This window comes from Ambystoma mexicanum, chromosome 6p (genome assembly GCF_040938575.1).
Source record: "Ambystoma mexicanum isolate Mex_15411 chromosome 6p, UKY_AmexF1_1, whole genome shotgun sequence".
NCBI lineage: Eukaryota > Metazoa > Chordata > Amphibia > Caudata > Ambystomatidae > Ambystoma > Ambystoma mexicanum.
In genome coordinates, this window is record NC_090935.1 from 1537219203 (window position 1) to 1537238691 (window position 19489).

At 48.3% G+C, this 19489-nt stretch overlaps 1 protein-coding gene across 3 annotated transcripts in view; it reads left to right on the forward strand.

Moving 5' to 3' along the window:
• Positions 1 to 19489, forward strand: part of HOOK3 (hook microtubule tethering protein 3) — a 1904471-nt gene that overhangs the window by 1645185 nt on the left and 239797 nt on the right. The window lies entirely within an intron of this gene.

The following is a 19489-nucleotide window of genomic DNA, read 5'->3' on the forward strand; positions in this document are numbered from 1 at the left end:
TCTGTGCCATGGGCAGAAAGGTCGCCTCCTCTACGGCTTATCAAACCAGGATAGCCAACAATGCAACCCTCTTGGCTAGCTATAATTGCCATAAGTGGGAAGACATTTCTGCTTTGCTTTCATCTGCCCCGGAGCCACTCAAATCACAACTAGCTCAGGTGGCAGCATATGGAAGAGACGTATCTCTACCTGTCTCCTTAAATCAAATTTTGATGCGGCAGACAATGCTGGAAGAGTCATTGCGGAGGGGACTGTCTTAAAGAGGCACGCATGGCTGCGCCAGCCAGGTTTTAGGCCAGAAACACAGGCCACTCTAATAAACATGCCAGTGGAACCTAACGTGCTCTTCTGTAAGGCTGTGGAAGACTCACTTAAAACAGCAAAGGACGAGAATGACACTCTAAAATCTTTAGGTCAACTCCCAAACAAGCCTATTGGTCAGAGGTGTAACAGTAATTTTCGCCATTTTCGGGGCCAAAATTCTATGAGGATCCAGCTACAATCAGGGCCAAGGCTCCTCCTGGGGAAGTAATCAAGGACAAGCCTTTCAAGGCTATCCCAGAGGACAACGCAGAGGTCGTGGTCGGGGCAGAGGCTCTACTCGAGGGGGCACTCCACCTCCAAGCAAGTGACGTTCCGCTCCAGGTACCCTCCCACGCGTCTCCAGTAGGAGGACGCATTTCCAACTTCACCCACGCATGGGAGGATATCACCTCAGACAGATGCGTGCTGTCCACGGTAGCAGGGGGCTACTGTATAGAACTACTTCAATGTCCACACAACCACCCCCCACGATGGAAAATCCACTCAGAACATCAGCGGATCCTTCTAGAAGAGATAACTACACTTCTATTAAAGGACTCCATATAAGTGGTCCCAGCTAACCAGGTTTAAAGGTATTTATTCAACTTACTTCCTTGTGCCAAAGAAAGATGCACCCTGTATTAGCATTACGGCCTGCAATCAAGTAAATCAAGCCACAAAAGTTCTGCATGACTACGCTACAAGAGGTAATCCCGCTACTAAAAAAGGGGGATTACATGGCAACACTGGATATGAAAGATGCCTATTTTCATATTTAAATGTACCCAGCGCACAGAAGATTCTTGCGTTTTCAAGATAGCGAACAAACACTACCAATTCAAAGTGCTGCCCTTTGGAATACCCTCGGATCCAAGGGTATTCACAAAGGTACTGGCGGTAGTGGCAGCACATCTACTCAAGGAGGTAGACCCAGTGGACCCTTACCTGGACGACTGGCTCATAACAGGGGAATCACCTCTGATTTGCAGACAAAACATCCAAAGAACAATCAACCTCCTCTTTCAATTGGGCTTCTCCATCAATAAGAAAAAAATCAAGCCTCGTGCCAAGCACTTCAAAACAGTTCCTAGGAGCTGTCCTAAACACAAAGAAAGGATTGGTCTTTCCTTCAGAGGAAAGAGTATGAAATGTGTTACTGCAAATACCACATTATCAGGCCAGCCGCCAGATAAGGGTGCGCAAAGCAATGTGTTTAATAGGCATCATGGCATCTTGCCGTTACCTAGTTCCTCACGCGTGGTTGGCGAAACAGTGGTCTCTGCCAAGCGGTCAGTGGGACGATCTAGAGGTTGTTTCACCAACACTTGTACAAAATCTTCCACAAGAGAAAACCTAACGAAAGGGAACACTTTCTACGACCCAGAGGTGCAGGCAGTGGTCACAACGGACGCCTCACTGGCAGGGTGGGGGCTCACTACCTTCACCACAAAGCTCAGGGTCTGTGGTATCACACTGCAGCTCAGAACCACATCAATGTGCTGGAACTTCTGGCAGTATTCAAAGCCCTTCAGGCATTTGAACCCCATTTAACAAACATCTCAGTGCAGATCCTAACAGACAGCACTACAGCAATGTTTTATATCGACAAACAAGGGCGTTACACGTTCTCCAAATCTGTCCAGACTTGCACAAAAAATCTGGAGATGGGTACTCAACCGGAAGATGTTCCTGTCATCACAACATGTTCCAGGGGAACTCAACGCTCTAGCAGACTCATTGAGCAGAGATCCCCTACCAGAGGAACACGAGTGGTGTCTACACAAAGGATTCGTAGAACACCTCTTCTCTCAATGGGGTTTCCCAACTATAGACTTATTTTTTTTTAATTGTTTTTTATTCACCTAGTTGATAAAATCAACTTTACAATATAATTCATTCATTAAAACAAATATTTGAAATGTATAATATCATATCACACAATAAAACTTAACCAATAATCAATTTCATGCCGATCAATTGTACAATGTCAAAAATAAACATCAATCTTATCAGCCGCCCTGTTAAATATCAACACACTATGGATTTAAAAAGTAAATGGGACAAACAAAAAAAGGAAAAAAAAGAATAAGAAAAGAATAATAAGATCCACCTCGACCAATAAAATAATAAAAAAAGGAAATATACAAGAATACATGCAGAATTAGCTGTAGTTATCCTGTAACATGTTAGCATTTGTCTCATGGAGTTTTAACTCATATAGGAAGGCGAGGGCTCTGAGTTGTACGATCGTAGAATACTCAGAGTAAATCACTTTCCACAAAGTTCCTGAAGTACGGACTCCATACAACTACACTATTGACTCAAAATGGGTCTTACATTGCTTGACCAGTGCCACACATTCAGTTAGAAGATGTTTTAAATTTTCTTAGTATTTTTTGGCTGACAAAAACTTCACAGGTTCTTTAAGAATGTTGTGCCGCGCCAGAATCTGTCTGGTGGGCCAGAGATTGTCTCAAACTCATGAAGTCATGTATGTGGATTAAAGACGGTGCTTTGATCAAGTATGCTATGTTTTTTCCTAGGAAATAGCTGTGCATCAAAATCACGATATTTGGAACAATCAGCAGTAGTGCTTTCCCAATCGAAAACAGTCTAGTTTTAACCTGTCAGGTTTTGAAAAAGAGGTGTTAACGATACGTCTAACCATGCCAGTGCCTGAACCACCTGAGACCGCCATTTGGTAATGAAGGCATTGTTCGATGAAAAAACATGATCCGCCAAAATACCCAGAACAGATGTTGTATGCTAAGCCAAAAGGCATTTTCGAAGGGATTGTGTCCTCCGACGTATTCCTTATCTTGATAGATCATCTCCAGCTTGCTGGCCTTGGACATTTTTTTTCAGTAGAGGGTGCTGCGCGTCGATGTCCCTCGACAGCCTCCGTATCTGCGCCGACGTCCTCATGCATATAAATAGACTTGCGCAGCGTCCGTTGATCAGTTCCGTTTTTCTGCGCTTCGTGGGCCTCGGAATTGCATTGCTCAGCTCGTTAGTCAGAGAATATATTCATTATTCCTCGAGAATAAACCAACTGTTACTCGTTGGCTTCCTCACCCGAACCGACGACTCCACGGTCCAGCTTCAAAAAATGTCAAGACTGTGGAAAGAAAATGTTGTTGACAGATCCTCACAGGATCTGTTTGTGGTGCCTGGGATCGGAGCACCAATGTTCGGAGTGCGAGGACTGCATGTCCATGACGGCGAAAGCCTTGAAGGAGCGTAAGGGGAAGCTTGAGAGAGGTAAGACAGCTAAAACTCCTTCGAAAGTTTCCTCGGCAGAGTCGAGACATTTGTCTCCTCGCCGACACAGGAACATTCTCGGTCTAGGTCTTGAAGCAGTTCCCACCACTCTTCGAGATCCAAGCAGTCAAGTAAGAGACGTCGAAGATCCCCTTCCTCATCTTCTGTTTCTCCGGAAAGAGTCACCTACCCCACAAAACATAGCTCTCAAGCTGAGTGGGAGGAATTCCGTAAAAGGATGCTTAGCGTCTTCGAGAAAGCGGCCTCGACCCCCTCGAAGACAGCTGAGGGTGATACCCTTGGTGAAAGACCTGAAAAATCTAAACGCTGCGAGTCATTGCACCTGGCGAAAGCAACTACTCGAGAGCGTCACAAACCCTCAAGAAAAGGCACTGTGCCATCGACGCCAGCGTCGAAGGTCCCTTCGACGCATAAATCTGCGTCGACGCCATTATTGAAAGGCTCATCGACGCATAGGTCAATCGAATCGACGCCATCTTCGACGCCGAAAAAGAGCAAAGCCACGGCCGTCACTACCTCACAGCCAGTGGTCATACCCAGAGCCTCTAACATGACTTCAAGGTCATCGACAACCTCTAGTAGGATCCGATCCTCTCGAGTTCTTCGAGGCCACTTCCAATCTTCTCAACACCTTTTTCGGTGTTTTCTAAGCCTTTAACGTCCTTGTCGACCACATAGACGTTTTCCCAACCGATTATGACAAATTTAGCCCCTTCTGCTCTGGAAATGGGATTTAAGCCATTTCCAAGGTCTGATCATTTCAGACCTTTGTCTTCAATCCATGAGGAAGGGGTGGATTCAGATCAAGAAAGACCCTTTGGGTTGCAGAGATCTGCAACACCAGAACCAGAGGAATTTACCTCTGAGGAAAATAGGTTGAAGGACTTTAGAGAATCCTTACATGAGGCAACTGGGCTAGATACTTCCCCAGAAATAGAATTTGCCAAACCAGACCCAGGGGAACATGCTGAGACCCCTTACAGAATTGTAATGGCAAGAATCCTAGAATTGATGGGTTGGTCTACACCTTCACCCGCATTCCATCAGGATGACCTTAAAGACATCTTAGTCAAAGGCCCACAGGAGGATCCTGTGGTTCCATTTCACTCTGAATTACAAAGAAAAATATTGGCTAACTGGGAAACTCCTGAGGTTATCCCGGTGGTTAACAAGAAGTTATCAGCCAAATACAGGGTATCTACTACTGACCCTGAATTGTTGTCTAAACATCCAACTCCAGAGAGTCTGGTTGTCCAAGCAGCAACTGCATCAGGCAGTAAATCGGCATACCCTACTGTTCCACAGGACACGGATGACAAAAGATACAACTCTATGGCTAAGAAAGTTTTTTCTGCATGTAGCATGGCGTTGAAATCTATTAACACTACTTGTACACTCGCAAGGTTCAGCCATACACTTTGGGAGTGTGCTTCATCAGCGGCTGACTGCCTTCCAGAGGGAGAAGAAAGGGAAGCGTTTATAAACATCATTAAGGATGGTAAAGACGCAATGTGCGAATCCCTTCAAACTGGCATTGATTCTGCTGACAGCATCAGTAGGGCCATGGCGGCAAGTACTACAACCCGCAGATTTGCGTGGTTGCGAAAGTCTGGGTTTGCTCCAGATGTACAAGCCAGACTTTTAAATATGCCCTTTGACGGCTCTTCTTTGTTTGGTAAGAAGGCGGATGACAGCCTAGAAAAGTTACAGACATCCAAAGCAGCAGCAAAATCCCTGGGTGCTGCAATCCGCAAACGCCATATCGCCCCTCAGGAACCTCTTGGAGAGGTAAGTCCTTTTGCTTTTATTCCGCATTCGGAAAAGGCAGAGGACAATCGGTTCAAAGAGGTCAAAAAAGATTCACACAAGGTGGACAGGGTAAAAATACAAAAGCCGCAGCAGCAGCAGCAGCAGGTACCTCTTTACCCTCGGCACCTGCATCAGTCGCCTCTAAATCACTCTGAGGACTCTCCTCACAAGACACCAGTAGGGGGCAGGCTAACCCAACATCTGACGGAATGGCAGGCTATTACGTCAGATTCTTGGGCATTGCAGACAGTTGCCCAAGGTTACTGCCTGCCTTTTCTACACATTCCTCAGTGTCATCCACCGGGGAACAGCTCTCGGAAGTTCCAGATCCGCTCCTCTTACAGGAAATTGTAGACCTGCTGGAGAAAGGTACCATAGAACCGGTACCTGTAGCGGAGAGGAACAAGGGCTGAAACTCCCCCCTACTTCCTAATACCGAAGAAGGACGGAGGACCGAGACCTATCTTGGACTTACGAGAATTGAACCAGTTCCTCAGGAAGAACAAGTTGAAGATGGTAACTCTTTCTCAGATCCTTCAGGCCCTCCTGCTCCAGGACTGGCTGGTATCTCTGGACCTTCAGGATGCTTATTTCCATGTGCCAATCCATCTCAAACACAGGAAATACCTAAGGTTCGCAATTGGCGGCTCTCATTATCAATTCCGAGTTCAGCCATTTGGGCTGACCTCCCCCCCGAGGGTCCTCACCAAGCTAATGTCGGTAGTGGCTGCAAGTCTAAGGAGGGAAGGGATTCACGTCTACCCCTACCTGGACGATTGGCTGATCAGAGCTGTATCTCCGGAACAAGCTCAGATCCAGCTAGATTATGTCTGCCACTTCCTTCACAAACTGGGCTTCTCCCTCAATTTAAATAAGTCACAGATGATAACATCACAGAGACTCCAGTTAATTGGAGCGGTCCTAGACACTTCCCTGGGAAAATCCTCGCCACCAAAGGAGAGGGCTCAAGATATTCTGCAGATGGTCACCAAGTTTCAAAATGCCTAACGTCTCCCAGCCTTTGACTTTTTGAGGTTGCTAGACCTCATAGCATCCTGCATCTCCCTTGTGCCAGAGGCTCACCTGAGAATGAGATCTCTTCAGTGGGCACTGAGAACTCAGTGGTCGCAATTCTCAGGGAGAATGACAGACCTCCTTCAGGTTCCGGACAAGGTGGCTCGAGACCTCCAGTGGTGGGCCTGCCAGGAGAACATCTTGAAAGAACTGTTTTGGCAACCATGGCCGGAGATAACAGTAGTCACAGATGCCTCAATCACGGGGTGGGGAGCCCATACCAACGACTTGACCATCAGCGGTCGTTGGTCTCCATCGGAGTCCAGACTACATATCAACCTATTAGAGCTGAGAGCGATCAGACTAGCGTTGAAAGCTTTCCTGCCATCAGTACAGGGGAGAAATGTCCTGATAATGACGGACAACACGGTGGCCATGCACTACCTCAACAAAAGAGGAGGCGTAGGATCACTACCACTGTGCAGAGAGGCAATGCAGCTCTGGTTTTGGGCAATTCGGGAAGGAATCTCCCTATCGGCAGTCCATCTAGCCGGAGAGAAGAATTTGACAGCGGACGCTCTGAGCAGGCAGAGCACAGTCTCCCACGAATGGGAGCTAGCTCAGGAAGTCCTTCAAGAGATCATCGCCCTTTGGGGAACCCCTCAGGTGGATCTGTTCGTCACAAGCACCAACAGGAAGTGCGATCTGTTCTGTTTGAGGGAATTTCCCCCGAGAGGAGCTCTGGGAGACGCGTTCGTAGTGGACTGGGAGTTTCCACTCCTCTACGCGTTTCCACCAGTACCTGTTATTCCTCAAATGATCAGGAGGTTGAGAAGATTCCAGAAAACCATGATCCTAATTGCCCCGGACTGGGCCAGGAGAACGTGGTACCCGGACCTTCTAGATATGTCCATCTGTCCTCCAATCCGTCGTCCACTCAAAGAGAATCTTCTCTCTCAGAAGTGAGGTCAGGTTCTCCATCCAGACTTCAGAACCCTCAACCTCCACCCTTGGCTTCTGAAAGGTTGAGGTACAAGGATTGGGATCTCCCTGATGACGTCATGGAGGTGTTGCTTTCGGCCAGAAGACCAGCAACAAAGTCTTTATACCGCTGCCGTTGGAACAAGTTTTGCAGCTGGTGTAGGGAAGAGAATATCGACCCTTTTTCATGCGATACACCAACAGTGCTATCGTTTCTACTCTACTTGGCAAACTCAGGCCTTCAAGTTGGCACTGTAAAAGCAGCGGTTTCTATCTTCAAGCGCACTGCGGAGGAACCATCGTATTTCAAAATTCCTCTAGTGGTACAATTTCTCAATGGTCTGACTGTTTACCCTCCAAAACCATTCCAGGTTCCATTATGGGACTTAAATTTAGTCTTAAACTTCTTAATGGGCACTCCATTTGAGCCACTTCACTCTTGCGCATTAAGATTTCTCACACTTAAAACTGTCCTACTTGTAGCACTAACATCGGCTAGGAGGGTGAGTGAGCTACAAGCTCTCTCCTGTAAACCCCCACATACAATCTTCCACAAGGACAAGGTTGTCCTCCAGGTGAAGCCTAATTTTCTCCCAAAGGTGGTTTCTGAATTCCATATTACTCAGAAAATTACCTTGCCTTCATTCTACCCTCCTCCCCATCCGGGGAAAGAGGAGGAAAGGCTGCACAGGCTGGACCCTAGGCGAGCTCTCAGCTTTTACATCAGCAGAATGTCTAGAATCAGGCAAGCAGACCAGCTGTTTGTAGGATACTCAGGTCACAAGTTGGGACTACCCATAACAAAACAAACCATCTCCAGGTGGATTATCTTGGCCATCCTGGAATGTTAGAGCCACCCCTAAACCTCAGGGCTCATTCAACCAGGGGTATCGCAGCTTCTTCGGCTCTCCAGAGAGGGGTACCGGTCCGAGACACATGTGCGGCTGCCACATGGTCGTCCGCACATACATTCACAAAATTTTACAATCTGGATTCCTCCACTGCTCAAGAGACCAGATTTGGCAAAGCCGTATTACTCGGTCCATCCCTAAAGGGATATATAACATTATCACTGCCTCCTCCAATTACATACCACTGCTATGGGAGTCTATCAAAGATGAGGAATACGTCGGAGGACACAATCCCTTCGAAGAACAAGTTACTTTCTTACCTGGTAACGTTCTTTCGACGGGATGTTCCTCTGACGTATTCCTTATCGCCCCTCCCATCCATCCCTGCAGTGATAACTTCCCTTGTGGTTGCAGCTTTCGCTCCTTCAAGGTTACTAACTAATTCAGGCATGTCGTTCTTATACTACAAAACGGAACTGAGCAACGGACGCTGCGTGTGTCTATTTATGGGCATGGTGACGTCGGCACCGATACGGTGGCCGTTGAGGGACATCGACTCGGCGGACGTCGACGCGCAGCGCCCTCTACAGAGAAAAAATTTCCGAGGCCAGCAAGCTAGAAACGTATATCAAAGATAAGGAATACGTCGAAGGAACATCCCGTCGAAAGAAAGTTACCAGGTAAGAAAGTAACTTGTTCGTTTCTGCGGTCCCTCTGCATCAAAGCGCTAAAGAAAAAGGGTGGAATTGAGGTCACAGGGCGCAGCGTCTGAGTATTTACTGGCCCCAACGTTCTGTCCAGCACAAGCTGACTATATGTTTAGGATGGAGCAGACGCAGCACATCGAATGCAGTGCTCCGCCTGGTGGCGGAACACTTTCCAGAGAACAGCGGTGCTGTGGCTAGGGTAACACAGATGATTAGTCTGTGGGAGAGAACATCCATCAGAAAGAACGAGAGTTAAGTAATTTGTTCATCTCCTCCAAAGCCTGCATTACCTAGCGTGTCGGTCCCTGGCCCCAAGGTTCACTAGAAGCATGAACTTCCTCAAACCGTAAAATGCTGTTTTCTAATCGATTCATTCCTCCCACAGATTCCCCATCTATATCGATCTCGCAATGCAGCTGCTCTTTGGAATCTTTTTCTGCCACCAGAGCGCTTAGTGCGGCACTGCGTTGGCTCCATTTGGTGCCTCTACGCACCAAATATGACATCGGGAACAAAATATTTTGAGGCTGCGCCCTGCAAACTAAGTTCCTTTTTTCCAAGCACTCTGCTTGCTTCGGGAAGCTTGATTTGCACCATGCTCAATCCGACAAGGTCCTTGGTGGTTTGAGCCTTGTCCTGACTGCAGACGCTAGATGTCCTTCTCTGATAGGGAAGATGGTCACCTAGCAGACACATCTATGGAGCTGGAGCACAAACTCCTGGAAAACCTCAGGCTTCCTTCCAGTGCCTGATGACCAAGTGGTGGTGACCTTAGGGTTGTTGGGTCCCATCCAGGACCAAGGTCCAGTTAGAATTGACAGATATTATTGATGACGGTCCACAGAGTGAGACCCTTCTCTCTTACAGCCCAGCAGGAGAGGCCCAGCTCTAGAGTTGTGGACAGAACCAGTATTGGTCCCATCTGTAAACTGGGATCTGCCGAAGAAAGATAGGCTGGGATCTACGAACCAGGCTTTTCTTCTTCCTATGCCTCCCCTGCAATTCTTGTGGTTCAGGCTGACATGGTGAACGTCCAAGATGCTGTTCTTACCTCCTGATGGAGAGAGTAAGAGGATGGATGCTTGCTGGAGAAACTTTTCTTCTTTGACAGTTTGTACCCGAGGGCTATAAATTCCACCTATGCCTAGACTAAAGCTCTTTTGGCCTCTGCTCCACAGTCTCAGGTGCTGCTGAACGCCCACCTGCCTGAGCGATGAGAGAGCTTTGAGACCCTGGTCATTGCGCCCTGCCAGATTCTACAGTTGTCTTGATACAGCAGACTATGACGAGGACCATGGCCTCAGGGAAAGGTTTGAGGAGGAACTTCTGGATGATGACTCTTAAACATGCCATTTCACAGCAAAAACCTATTGGGGCGAAGGCCAATGAGAGAGACCCTACAGAGATTCCAGTCCTCAAGGGAAACTGCCAAATCCTTGGGTCTGCCCATTCAGCAGCCTACTGCCCCCACAAGCAAAAGAAGGGGCTTTTGTGCCTTCTCCCTCCTATTCTCACAGGGGAATGGGCACGCTCCCTTGGGCATGCAACAGCTGCAGCACCACCCCAACAGGGTAGGGACCAAGGCACTCTAAGGGGAGGCTTGTCTGCTTCAGCCATGCCCTTAGTTGCCCCAATTGCAAAGCCCCTTTTTTAAACCGACTTCCACCACACGTCCACTGTTGGGGGGAGAATGTCTTTTGTTCGACACAGAATGGTGCCTCACCATATCTGATGCCCTGGGATTTACAGATTGTTCACCAGGAATGTTACCACCTCTTTGTCAACGCCCTCTAGACTATCCTCCCGCTTCTTTCCTCCAAACACTTCTTTTGAATGAGGTTTTCTGCTTTTGACAAAGGGTGCTATAGCACTGGTGCCCCACTTGGAACTAGGCAAGGGCTGGTACTCTATTTTCTTGTACCAGAGGCAAACACAGGCTTACATCCTACCCTGGATTTGAGGCTTTTGAATCTGTACCTACGCACAGATAAGTTCAAGATGGTAACATTGGCCCAAATTCTTCAAACCTTCGATTTGCAGGACTGGTTGGTATTGTTGGATCTCTAGGATGCCTACTTCCATGTGCCAATCCACCTGAAACACAGAAAGTACCTTAGAATCATAGCAGGTCATTGCTACTACCAGTTAAGTCCTGCCATTCAGCTTTTCTATGGTGCTGGCAGTGGTAGCGGCTTGCCTCAGAGAGAAGGGATTGATGTTTTCCCCTACCTGGACGACTGGCTCACTCCCCAGACCAGGCTTCTGCACATCTGTTCCATGTGTTCAACCTGCTACAAAGCTCTGGCTGTTATAGTGACTTTGCTGCAGTAAGCTTGCAGATTTGTAGTGTCCCAACTGTTACGTTCTAACACTTTAATGCTGCAAGCAGAAAGGCTTTGTCAATCTGTCACATTCAAACCTGCGACATGTAGTTTGCCCACAAATCTTGACCGTAGGCGTGTTACTTTTGCTATGTTTTCAATTTTGCAGATGTGTGTTTGCATTCCTCTTTTGTGGGGATGGTATTGAGCCCTCCCATGGTTCTTCTGCCTATGGTATCCCATTCTTCCTCGTGACTCTTCATCTTCAGCCTACTGAAATGGCTGAAACAAAGAAGAAAAGTCTCTTCAAGGCCTGCACTGATGTGGCCTCCAGAACATCTTATTGGAGAACCTCCACGATAATTGCCTCTACTGCCTCCATCCGCGCCATGTGATCCAGTATTGTGACATTTGTCAATCCTTCTCTAACAAGACTCTCTGAGACCGTCACTGCAGTTTGGTTGCAAGGCTCAATGATTGGGGGGGCCCCTCTGACTCTGCATCCGTACGTAGCCCTGCCTCGACAGACAGGGTAGTTCTACTTAGCAAACCACCTCTAGTAAGAGGTTCAGATCACAAAATGAGTTAGCCAGAAGCAGAAAGGAGGCACATAAAAGGCCCCCCACAGGACCCACAAAGACACCATCAAGGTCTTTGGCGTAGTCCCCAAAACCACCCATGACAACCATGGTCTGTAGACCTTTCTATTAGTCTTCCAGGTATAAATCGGCTCCATTGATTAGACAAATGTCTTTGACACCATCGTCGACTACCTCGAAAACCATTGTCCTGCCGACGACCGTCAAAACCTAGTCGGCGGCAGCTATAAATACATCCTCGTCGACATCCACGACCTCGTTGAAGGTGGCGAAACCTCAACAGTCTACGATCATTAAAATTCATCAATCGACGACTTTGTCCTTGCCCACTGCTAAGGTATTATCTGTGACAGGTTCAAAATCCTCTTCGATTCCACCACCATCGACACCAATTGCGCTCACAGCTCTTCCACGACCAGTCCACCCCGTAGCTGGGGGATTCAACACCAAAGAAGTTCAATCACTAAATGTGGTTGTCCAGCTCGATTCTCTACCTGCATTGCGTACATTATCGCAATGCAGGATTAACCGGCACGGCTCCTCGCAATCTAGGGTCAAATCTTCAAAACGGCCTTGACTCATCCAGGGTCCTGCCCTCCCACTTCAGCACCCCTATGGGAGGAAGGCTGTTGCAATTCATCCAGATATGGAGAAACCTCACCACCGACAAATGGATGCTCTCCCTCATCCAGAAGGACCATACACTAGAACTTGTGAAGCCCACAAAACATCCCTCCATTAAAAAAAGCAGAGAAGCTCCATTACCTGCTGCAGCAAGAGTTTCAAGCTTTATTGTCCAAGGGAGCAGCAGAAAGAGGCCCATCCACACAACAAGGAACAGGTGTCTACTCTAGATACTTTGCTTGTAAGAATGAAATCAGGGAGTGGAGGTGCGTTTCAGTTCTTCGGGTCCTAAACAAGTTCCTAAAAGCTCAAACCTTCTACATGGTTACTCTATAGCTGCGACAGTGACACTTCCTCACGTCTCTGGACTTAGACACCTATTTTCACATGCCTATTCATCACTCACACAGCTGCTACCTTTGGTTTGTGGTGGGTGGGGTCCATTATCAATTCAAGGCACTTCCCGTCAGCCTAATATCTGCCCTGCAAGTGTTTACCAAATGCCCTGCTCCTGTAGCGGAACATCTACACCGACGGGGCAACAATGTCTACACATATCTCAACGATTGGCTGGTAAGGTATAAAGACTGAAGGGGGATATATGTACTTCTCACCTCTTATATGGTTGGTGTAGAGACAAAAGAAAAATTCAAATAATGCCAACAATGTATCTTTGTGGTTCCACACAATACTTGGAGTCATAAAAAAAATGCACCAACTGCTGACAGTCTTTTAAAAGCATGTCAATTGCTAAGCAAGGTGTAACTGCGTAGATTAAGGAAGAAAGGCAGATTAGTTTCAGAACATAGGCAGTATACTTTCTTTAGAATCAAATAGTAACACTGTGTGAGGATCCCCCACATGGGCAAACCTGTAAGGGAAATGTTCAGATGTAACTTATCTTGTCTATTACAGCCCAGTCCATAAATATTCAATAACATGCAGCTTTACTTCTACAGGTTCCACCTCCCCAAAGTACCTGAGATGTCACAGGAGAACAGGATCCAAGACAAATCCGGGACCCCTGGATGATTCTGGAGGCTGGAAGATGCTCTTCCTTGTCACAGTACGTTTGGTGCCTTGGCAGGCGAAGAGATGGAGGTTCTTGGCTTCACTCAACAGGACCCCTTGAGGATGGAACCCTTTGCAAGAAGGAGACGCTAGGGTGCCGAGGCCAAGAGAAATAGAGGAACCAGATAGTGTCGGAAAGGCAACACTTTAGGCCTCCGCAGTGGTTTCCATTGGCAAATCGTTACTGCGGCTGTCAATATCCCACTTGCTGTGGACTCAGAAAAGTCCTGACTGAAGAGGATAAGAACCTTGGTGACCTTGGATGCCTTTCAGTGGTGATGGGTGCAGTGGCAGAAAAGGGTGTCAGGTTCTGGATTTTGCGGGTCTACTGGTTTTTGGTTCTTCAGTGCTACAGCTAAGGCACAGACCTCTGGATGGCATCTGGCACACTTGGCTCGACCAATGGACTGGACTACAGATCCTCACCAAGGCTGGACCCTCAGGACGTCGTGGTTAGTTTTTCGTGGCGGGAAACACACCGGTGGACCTTCCTCTACATACAAGAAGCTGGGATCTTCGGCGCTACAAAGTGGTCGGATGTCATGTCATGGATGTCATGTCATGGATGTCCCTTGAAGGATTTTTTGACCGGGTGGAACTTTTGCAGTTGTGGGTTTCAAGCAGCACTATGCCAGGATACCCCCTCTTCTGGGCGATGCGTAGCAATCTGGCTTCCAGAGGTCACAAACACTCCTCCGGACCCTCAGCGACACAACTGGAATTCTTCGGCTCAGGATGCCCAAGCACCCTTCTTCTGGACTCATGAAAACCCCTTCTCAGGACGGCAGGCACACAGGAATGGCTACCAGGGCACTTCTGATGAAGAGTAGCAGGTGCACGATGGTCCTTCGTAGCTCAGCCAGAGGTTGCCTAACCAGGTCCTCTCTTGATTCCGTCCTTGGGTCAGCTCAGCAGTCTTCAGATTCCTTGAAGAAATGTAGCTGCAGACTCATTCCTCCGACTTGACCCAGGATTAAAGCTTCAGGTTTCAGCTTCAAAGCAGCTTAATTTTCAAAATTCAGCTTCAGAACAAATTGTTGAGTGAGAGGTCCCTATTATATACATTTGTTCCCCATTCACTCAGGCTGGTCCATGCCCAGTAAGCCAATCGTACACTAGCACATTCATTCATGCAGGCAGGCAACCAATCAGGTTCAGAGGCATTCTGGCCGTTCACCCAAACCAAACAGCCATAACACTGAATGTGGATTGGAGTAAGCACCCAGCCTTTCAGAACACTACACAGCATTCACTCCAGTTTCAGTCAGGGCTGGCCCATGCATCGTCTGTCACAACCAAAATCAGACACCCACAACACAGAATGTCAGTTGACTTCAGACTACATTCATTCAGGTCCCACCCAAGGGATGCCCTACAACACACAGCCCCTGGGAAGGCTTCAGTCAGTCTGACAGGAGGCAGCCCCAGAGCCATGTATGGTCTATCCACCCAACACAGTCAGGGAGAAAGGGACAGCGTTGGGGCTTCCCAGGACTTTGGGAAACAAGGTGTAAAGGCAATGGAAACCAAGAGGCTACATTGGCCATCTTGCTTTTGTCCGGGAATCTATTGATTCCTATGGCAGGGCCTGGGTGTCCAAAAAAGAGGGCACTCTGAGCCACTTTCAAGTCAGAATGTCACTGCCACCAGCCCATACCCTACTCTGTGGGCGACACACTGGTGCCCAAAAATACACATAAGGGCTATCCCAAGGGTGTTGTTCACCAAAAGCAAAAATGAAGAGCTGTACTTTCAGAGATCTACGCTGGATCTCTGAGGCAGAAAACATACAGTAAACACAGACGGAGAAGTGGTAGGACAAGGACTAGGAGCATCACATAAGGGCACCGTCGTACTCTGCCGCAGCACACATCACTGTGTTAACCATTTGCTGTCTGCAATCCCTCGGCTTCTCGATAAACTTTCAAAAACCTTCTCATCCCAGCTCTGCAAGCGTTATACCTGGGTGCAGAGCTCAACACGCTATCTTGCACCGCAACTCCTTCACAGCAGCGTGTGGTAGCCCTCCTTCACAAGGTGCGTCAACTCACATGCCAACATCGGTGTCAGTCCGCAGCTATAAATCCCGGCTGGGCATGATTGCCTACTGTATTCACCTACTATTACTAAATCATTGCAGGCTACGCATGCGTTCCCTGCAAGAGTTACTCGATGCTCGGTGGGTTCAGGTCTCAGGATCCTAGGAGGGCCGATCACACTGACCCAGCAATTCAGAATCGGTCTTCGCTGGTGGTCCATTCGAGCTAATCTTGTCCACGGTGCCCCATTCCGGCTGCCTCACCATCGGGTCACTGTCACCACAGACGCTTCTCTGGAGGGCATGTTCAGGAGACCTTCATGACAGGTCTCTGAACGGAGGAGGAGAAGGCTCTTCAAATCAATATCCTGGAGCTGCGCACCTTTTTCTGGGTGCTCAAATTGTTTTTTTCACAGGTCTGTGGGAAGCTGGTTCAAATATTTATTAAGAATACCTCCCCAATGTTCTACATACTGTGGCATGCTGGAGGAAGGATTCTGACAAAGGAGTGGTGTGGTATTAACACTTCTTTATTAAGCAAAAAGGCCTAACTCTCCCTATTCCAAAGTGTATTCCCTACTTAACTAAGGAAAACTTGGGTGCTTGTCGTCAGGGTGGTTGTCCAAATGAAAAAGTCCTGTCCTCTATCCAAAACGACCTAACTCTATACCTACCACTATTTACACAGACAACATAAAGAACACCAGGAGAATGACTCCCTTCTCCTGGTTCACTGGTATCCACATTGGTGATGTTTAAAGAGTCTTCACTAAGAGTTAATGTTCCGCAAGGATACCAGGAGGATGACTCCCTCCACCCGATCCAGTAGTTAAGTGTCTTTGACAATATCTTAGGTAACCGTTACCCTAGTGTCTGTATCAACAAAACAGTTTTGGGAGGCCTGTAAAAACCCTCCCCTCTCCTGGCACACTTGGATGTCTGGTAACCATTCTTATTAAGCTTCTCTCTGGTTTAGTTTAAATGTTCCCAATCCTAGTTCCTGTGGTTCAATTACCCTTTTGCCAAACGTTGACAGGTACTGGGACGAGGGAGATCACTCCTGATGTACTTCCCACTGACAGTGTCGCTCTTGGTACTTCACCATCCACTGTGTCGAGAGAGATTCCTCCTGATGCACTTTCCTGTAACTGCACTCTTAGTACTTCTCCTCCAACCACTGTGACGAGACAGATGCCTCCCAATACACTTTACCCTGACCATGTCACTATTAGCACTTCTCCACCAACCACTGACGAGGGATATCCCCCCTGATGCTTTGATCAGTTTTAAAACAATTACTGAGATGAGCGAGAACACTCTTGATGTACTTCTCACTCACAGCATCACTCTTGGCACTTTTCCGTCAACCACTGACACAAGGGCGATACCTCCTGGTGCATTCGTTCTCCAGCATTGGGTCTTGCATGGATTCACGTGCTCTGGAATATTCCCTGTCGTCGGGCTGGGAATCCTCGGTACATTTAAAGCAGTTTAACTTTAAGCTAAAAACTGCTCATCTCCTCTGTAGCCTATTACTGTCACTTTGGGTCATACTGCCTCAGCCAATGACAACCTCCTCCTAAGTGGCCATCTTCAGATTGGTACTGCATGTTTCTCGTGTTGGGGGTCCTCATGTTTTGCTTCTCGAAAAACCATTAGCGTTTACCTCTTTTTTGCCTATTTTTGAGAAATGGCACCTATTCATCGTCAACCGTGATGACCAGCGGCAGGGACCCATTGACGGAGAAGATCCTCGGTCCATCGTCGAAACTCCAGCTCGTAGTGCCACAGGCCTAGGCTTGGGCCTTGCTGTAACACCATGGCGAGTGCCACGAAGAAAAGTCTTTTCAGGTCCTGTGAAAACTGCAGCCTGAAGAATATCTTCGAAGATCGGCACCTCAGGTGCGTTTAATGTCTCCATCCTGACCACGATGCGGACAACCGTCCGATTTGCCAGCTGTTTTCCTCGAAGACACAGAAGGACCACCATCGAAGGTTGGTGGCATGGATCGAAGATGGGGAAGGTCTCCGACACGGCCTCCATGTGTAGTCATGCCTCTTCCAGGGCCGACAGGTCGAAAGGGCGTGCTCCCTCCAGTAAACAGAAGTTGAGGTCCTTTGAGGATGCTTTCTTCGCAAAGATCCAAAAGAAGGTTAAATCACACGCTCCAACACCTTCCTCGCCGGCTGTCTCTGTGACTGTGGGACCCCGTTTGGAGAGAGGCCGGTCACTGTCAGCGGCTGTAGACGGTTAGCCTACTGGTGGGTGGGCTGCATCCATCCGCGAGAACGTTGCTCACCTCAGTGGCCATGCACAGGTCTTCGTTGAAGAGTATGTCAACGAAGGACCCGTCACCGGCTCCAACGTCATCGACATGAGCCTCTTTGACGACTTCGTCCACCAAGACCATCGCCTCTTTGACGACCGTCCTGTCAACAAGTACCACGTCGATGACTTTCTTCGAAGTCTGCTCTTCCTTCGCGGACTGTAACACCAAAGGGTTCATCCACAACCATCAACTTTGCTGCTGCAACGATTACTACGCCCAGGGTTTCCCTGCCGCCTAGACCTCCATTAGCAGTTCCGATTACGCTCCTGTCAATGGCGGCACCTTTTCCTGCTCTTCAGGCTCCAGTCATCGCCACTTTCCCAAAGGGTTCTGATTTAGTGAGAGACATTCCTTCAATGCTGCACTTCCTAGCCAGGCCCACCAAGGCTGCACCACTCTTCGCTCCGACACCTTTGGGATCCCCCAGAAGGTCTCCAGCAATCAAGACCAGCCCTGAAGAAACGCTTCCAGAGGATTTTTAATCCGATTAGGAATAGGGCCAAGAGGAATGCAACCCCATTCTGCCTATGCTTCAATTGGGGGTTGCCGGCCCTCAGGCTTTCCCAGCCGTTTAACCCTGCAAGGGGCTCAGGCCCTGCTCCTGCTGCACCTGCACCAAGGGACATGTCCTTGGTCATACTGACCACCTTACACAGACTGGTGGCTGAAATACAGCAGCGACTGCCCCTGTTCCTGCAAGAAGCCCTGCAAGGCTTCCTCAGGCTCAACCAGTCTCAGGAGGATAGCTCAGGGGCAACATGCTCGCCTTGGAAGCAAGACGTCACGGAGCACCACAGGTTCGATCCCCATGTCCGTGCTTAGAAACCTCTGGGTATTAAGATTGTTAGAAATAACCTATCATATTATCCACCAACGCCGCTTCAAAAGTCCCCTGTCACACCTCGCCCAATGCCAGTGGCGCTATCCCCTGTGGTAGAGGAACTAGCTCAGATGGACACTGACACCGTCACGACCGGTACATTCACCTATGAGTTTGATTACTACGTTCCCACAGATGGGGAACCCGGTTTAGGACATTTTGACCGCATGCAAAAGTTTGCATGGTCAGAAAGTCCTAAAAATGCTAGCACCAAAAGGTTCGAACACCAAAAGTTCGAACCTTTGGTGGTAGCATTATAAGTAAGTATTAAAAAAAAATAAAGACTGCAGGGCTGTCCCCCGCAACACCACGCTCACTATAGTGTGTGGTATGGTGAGCAGGGTTTTGCGGGGGACATCCCTGCAACACACCTGTAAAAAAAATAAAATGGGGGCTGCAGGGGTGTTCCCCGCAACACCCTGCTCACTATACTTTACAGTATAGTGAGCGGGGGACACCCCTGCAGCCCCCGTAGCATTTAAGTATGTTCGCATGAGAAAGGTGCAAACTTTTGGTAGTTCGCACCTTTCTAATGCGAACGATTTGCCCGCAGTAATTTCAGCCGCGGGCAAATCACTCGGATTCGGGGAACCCACGGATGTAGTTGTGCCTGGCCATGTCCTCTCCCCCGGACGAGATTGGTTCTTTCCACTCTATAATATCAAAGGCTGCCAAGCTA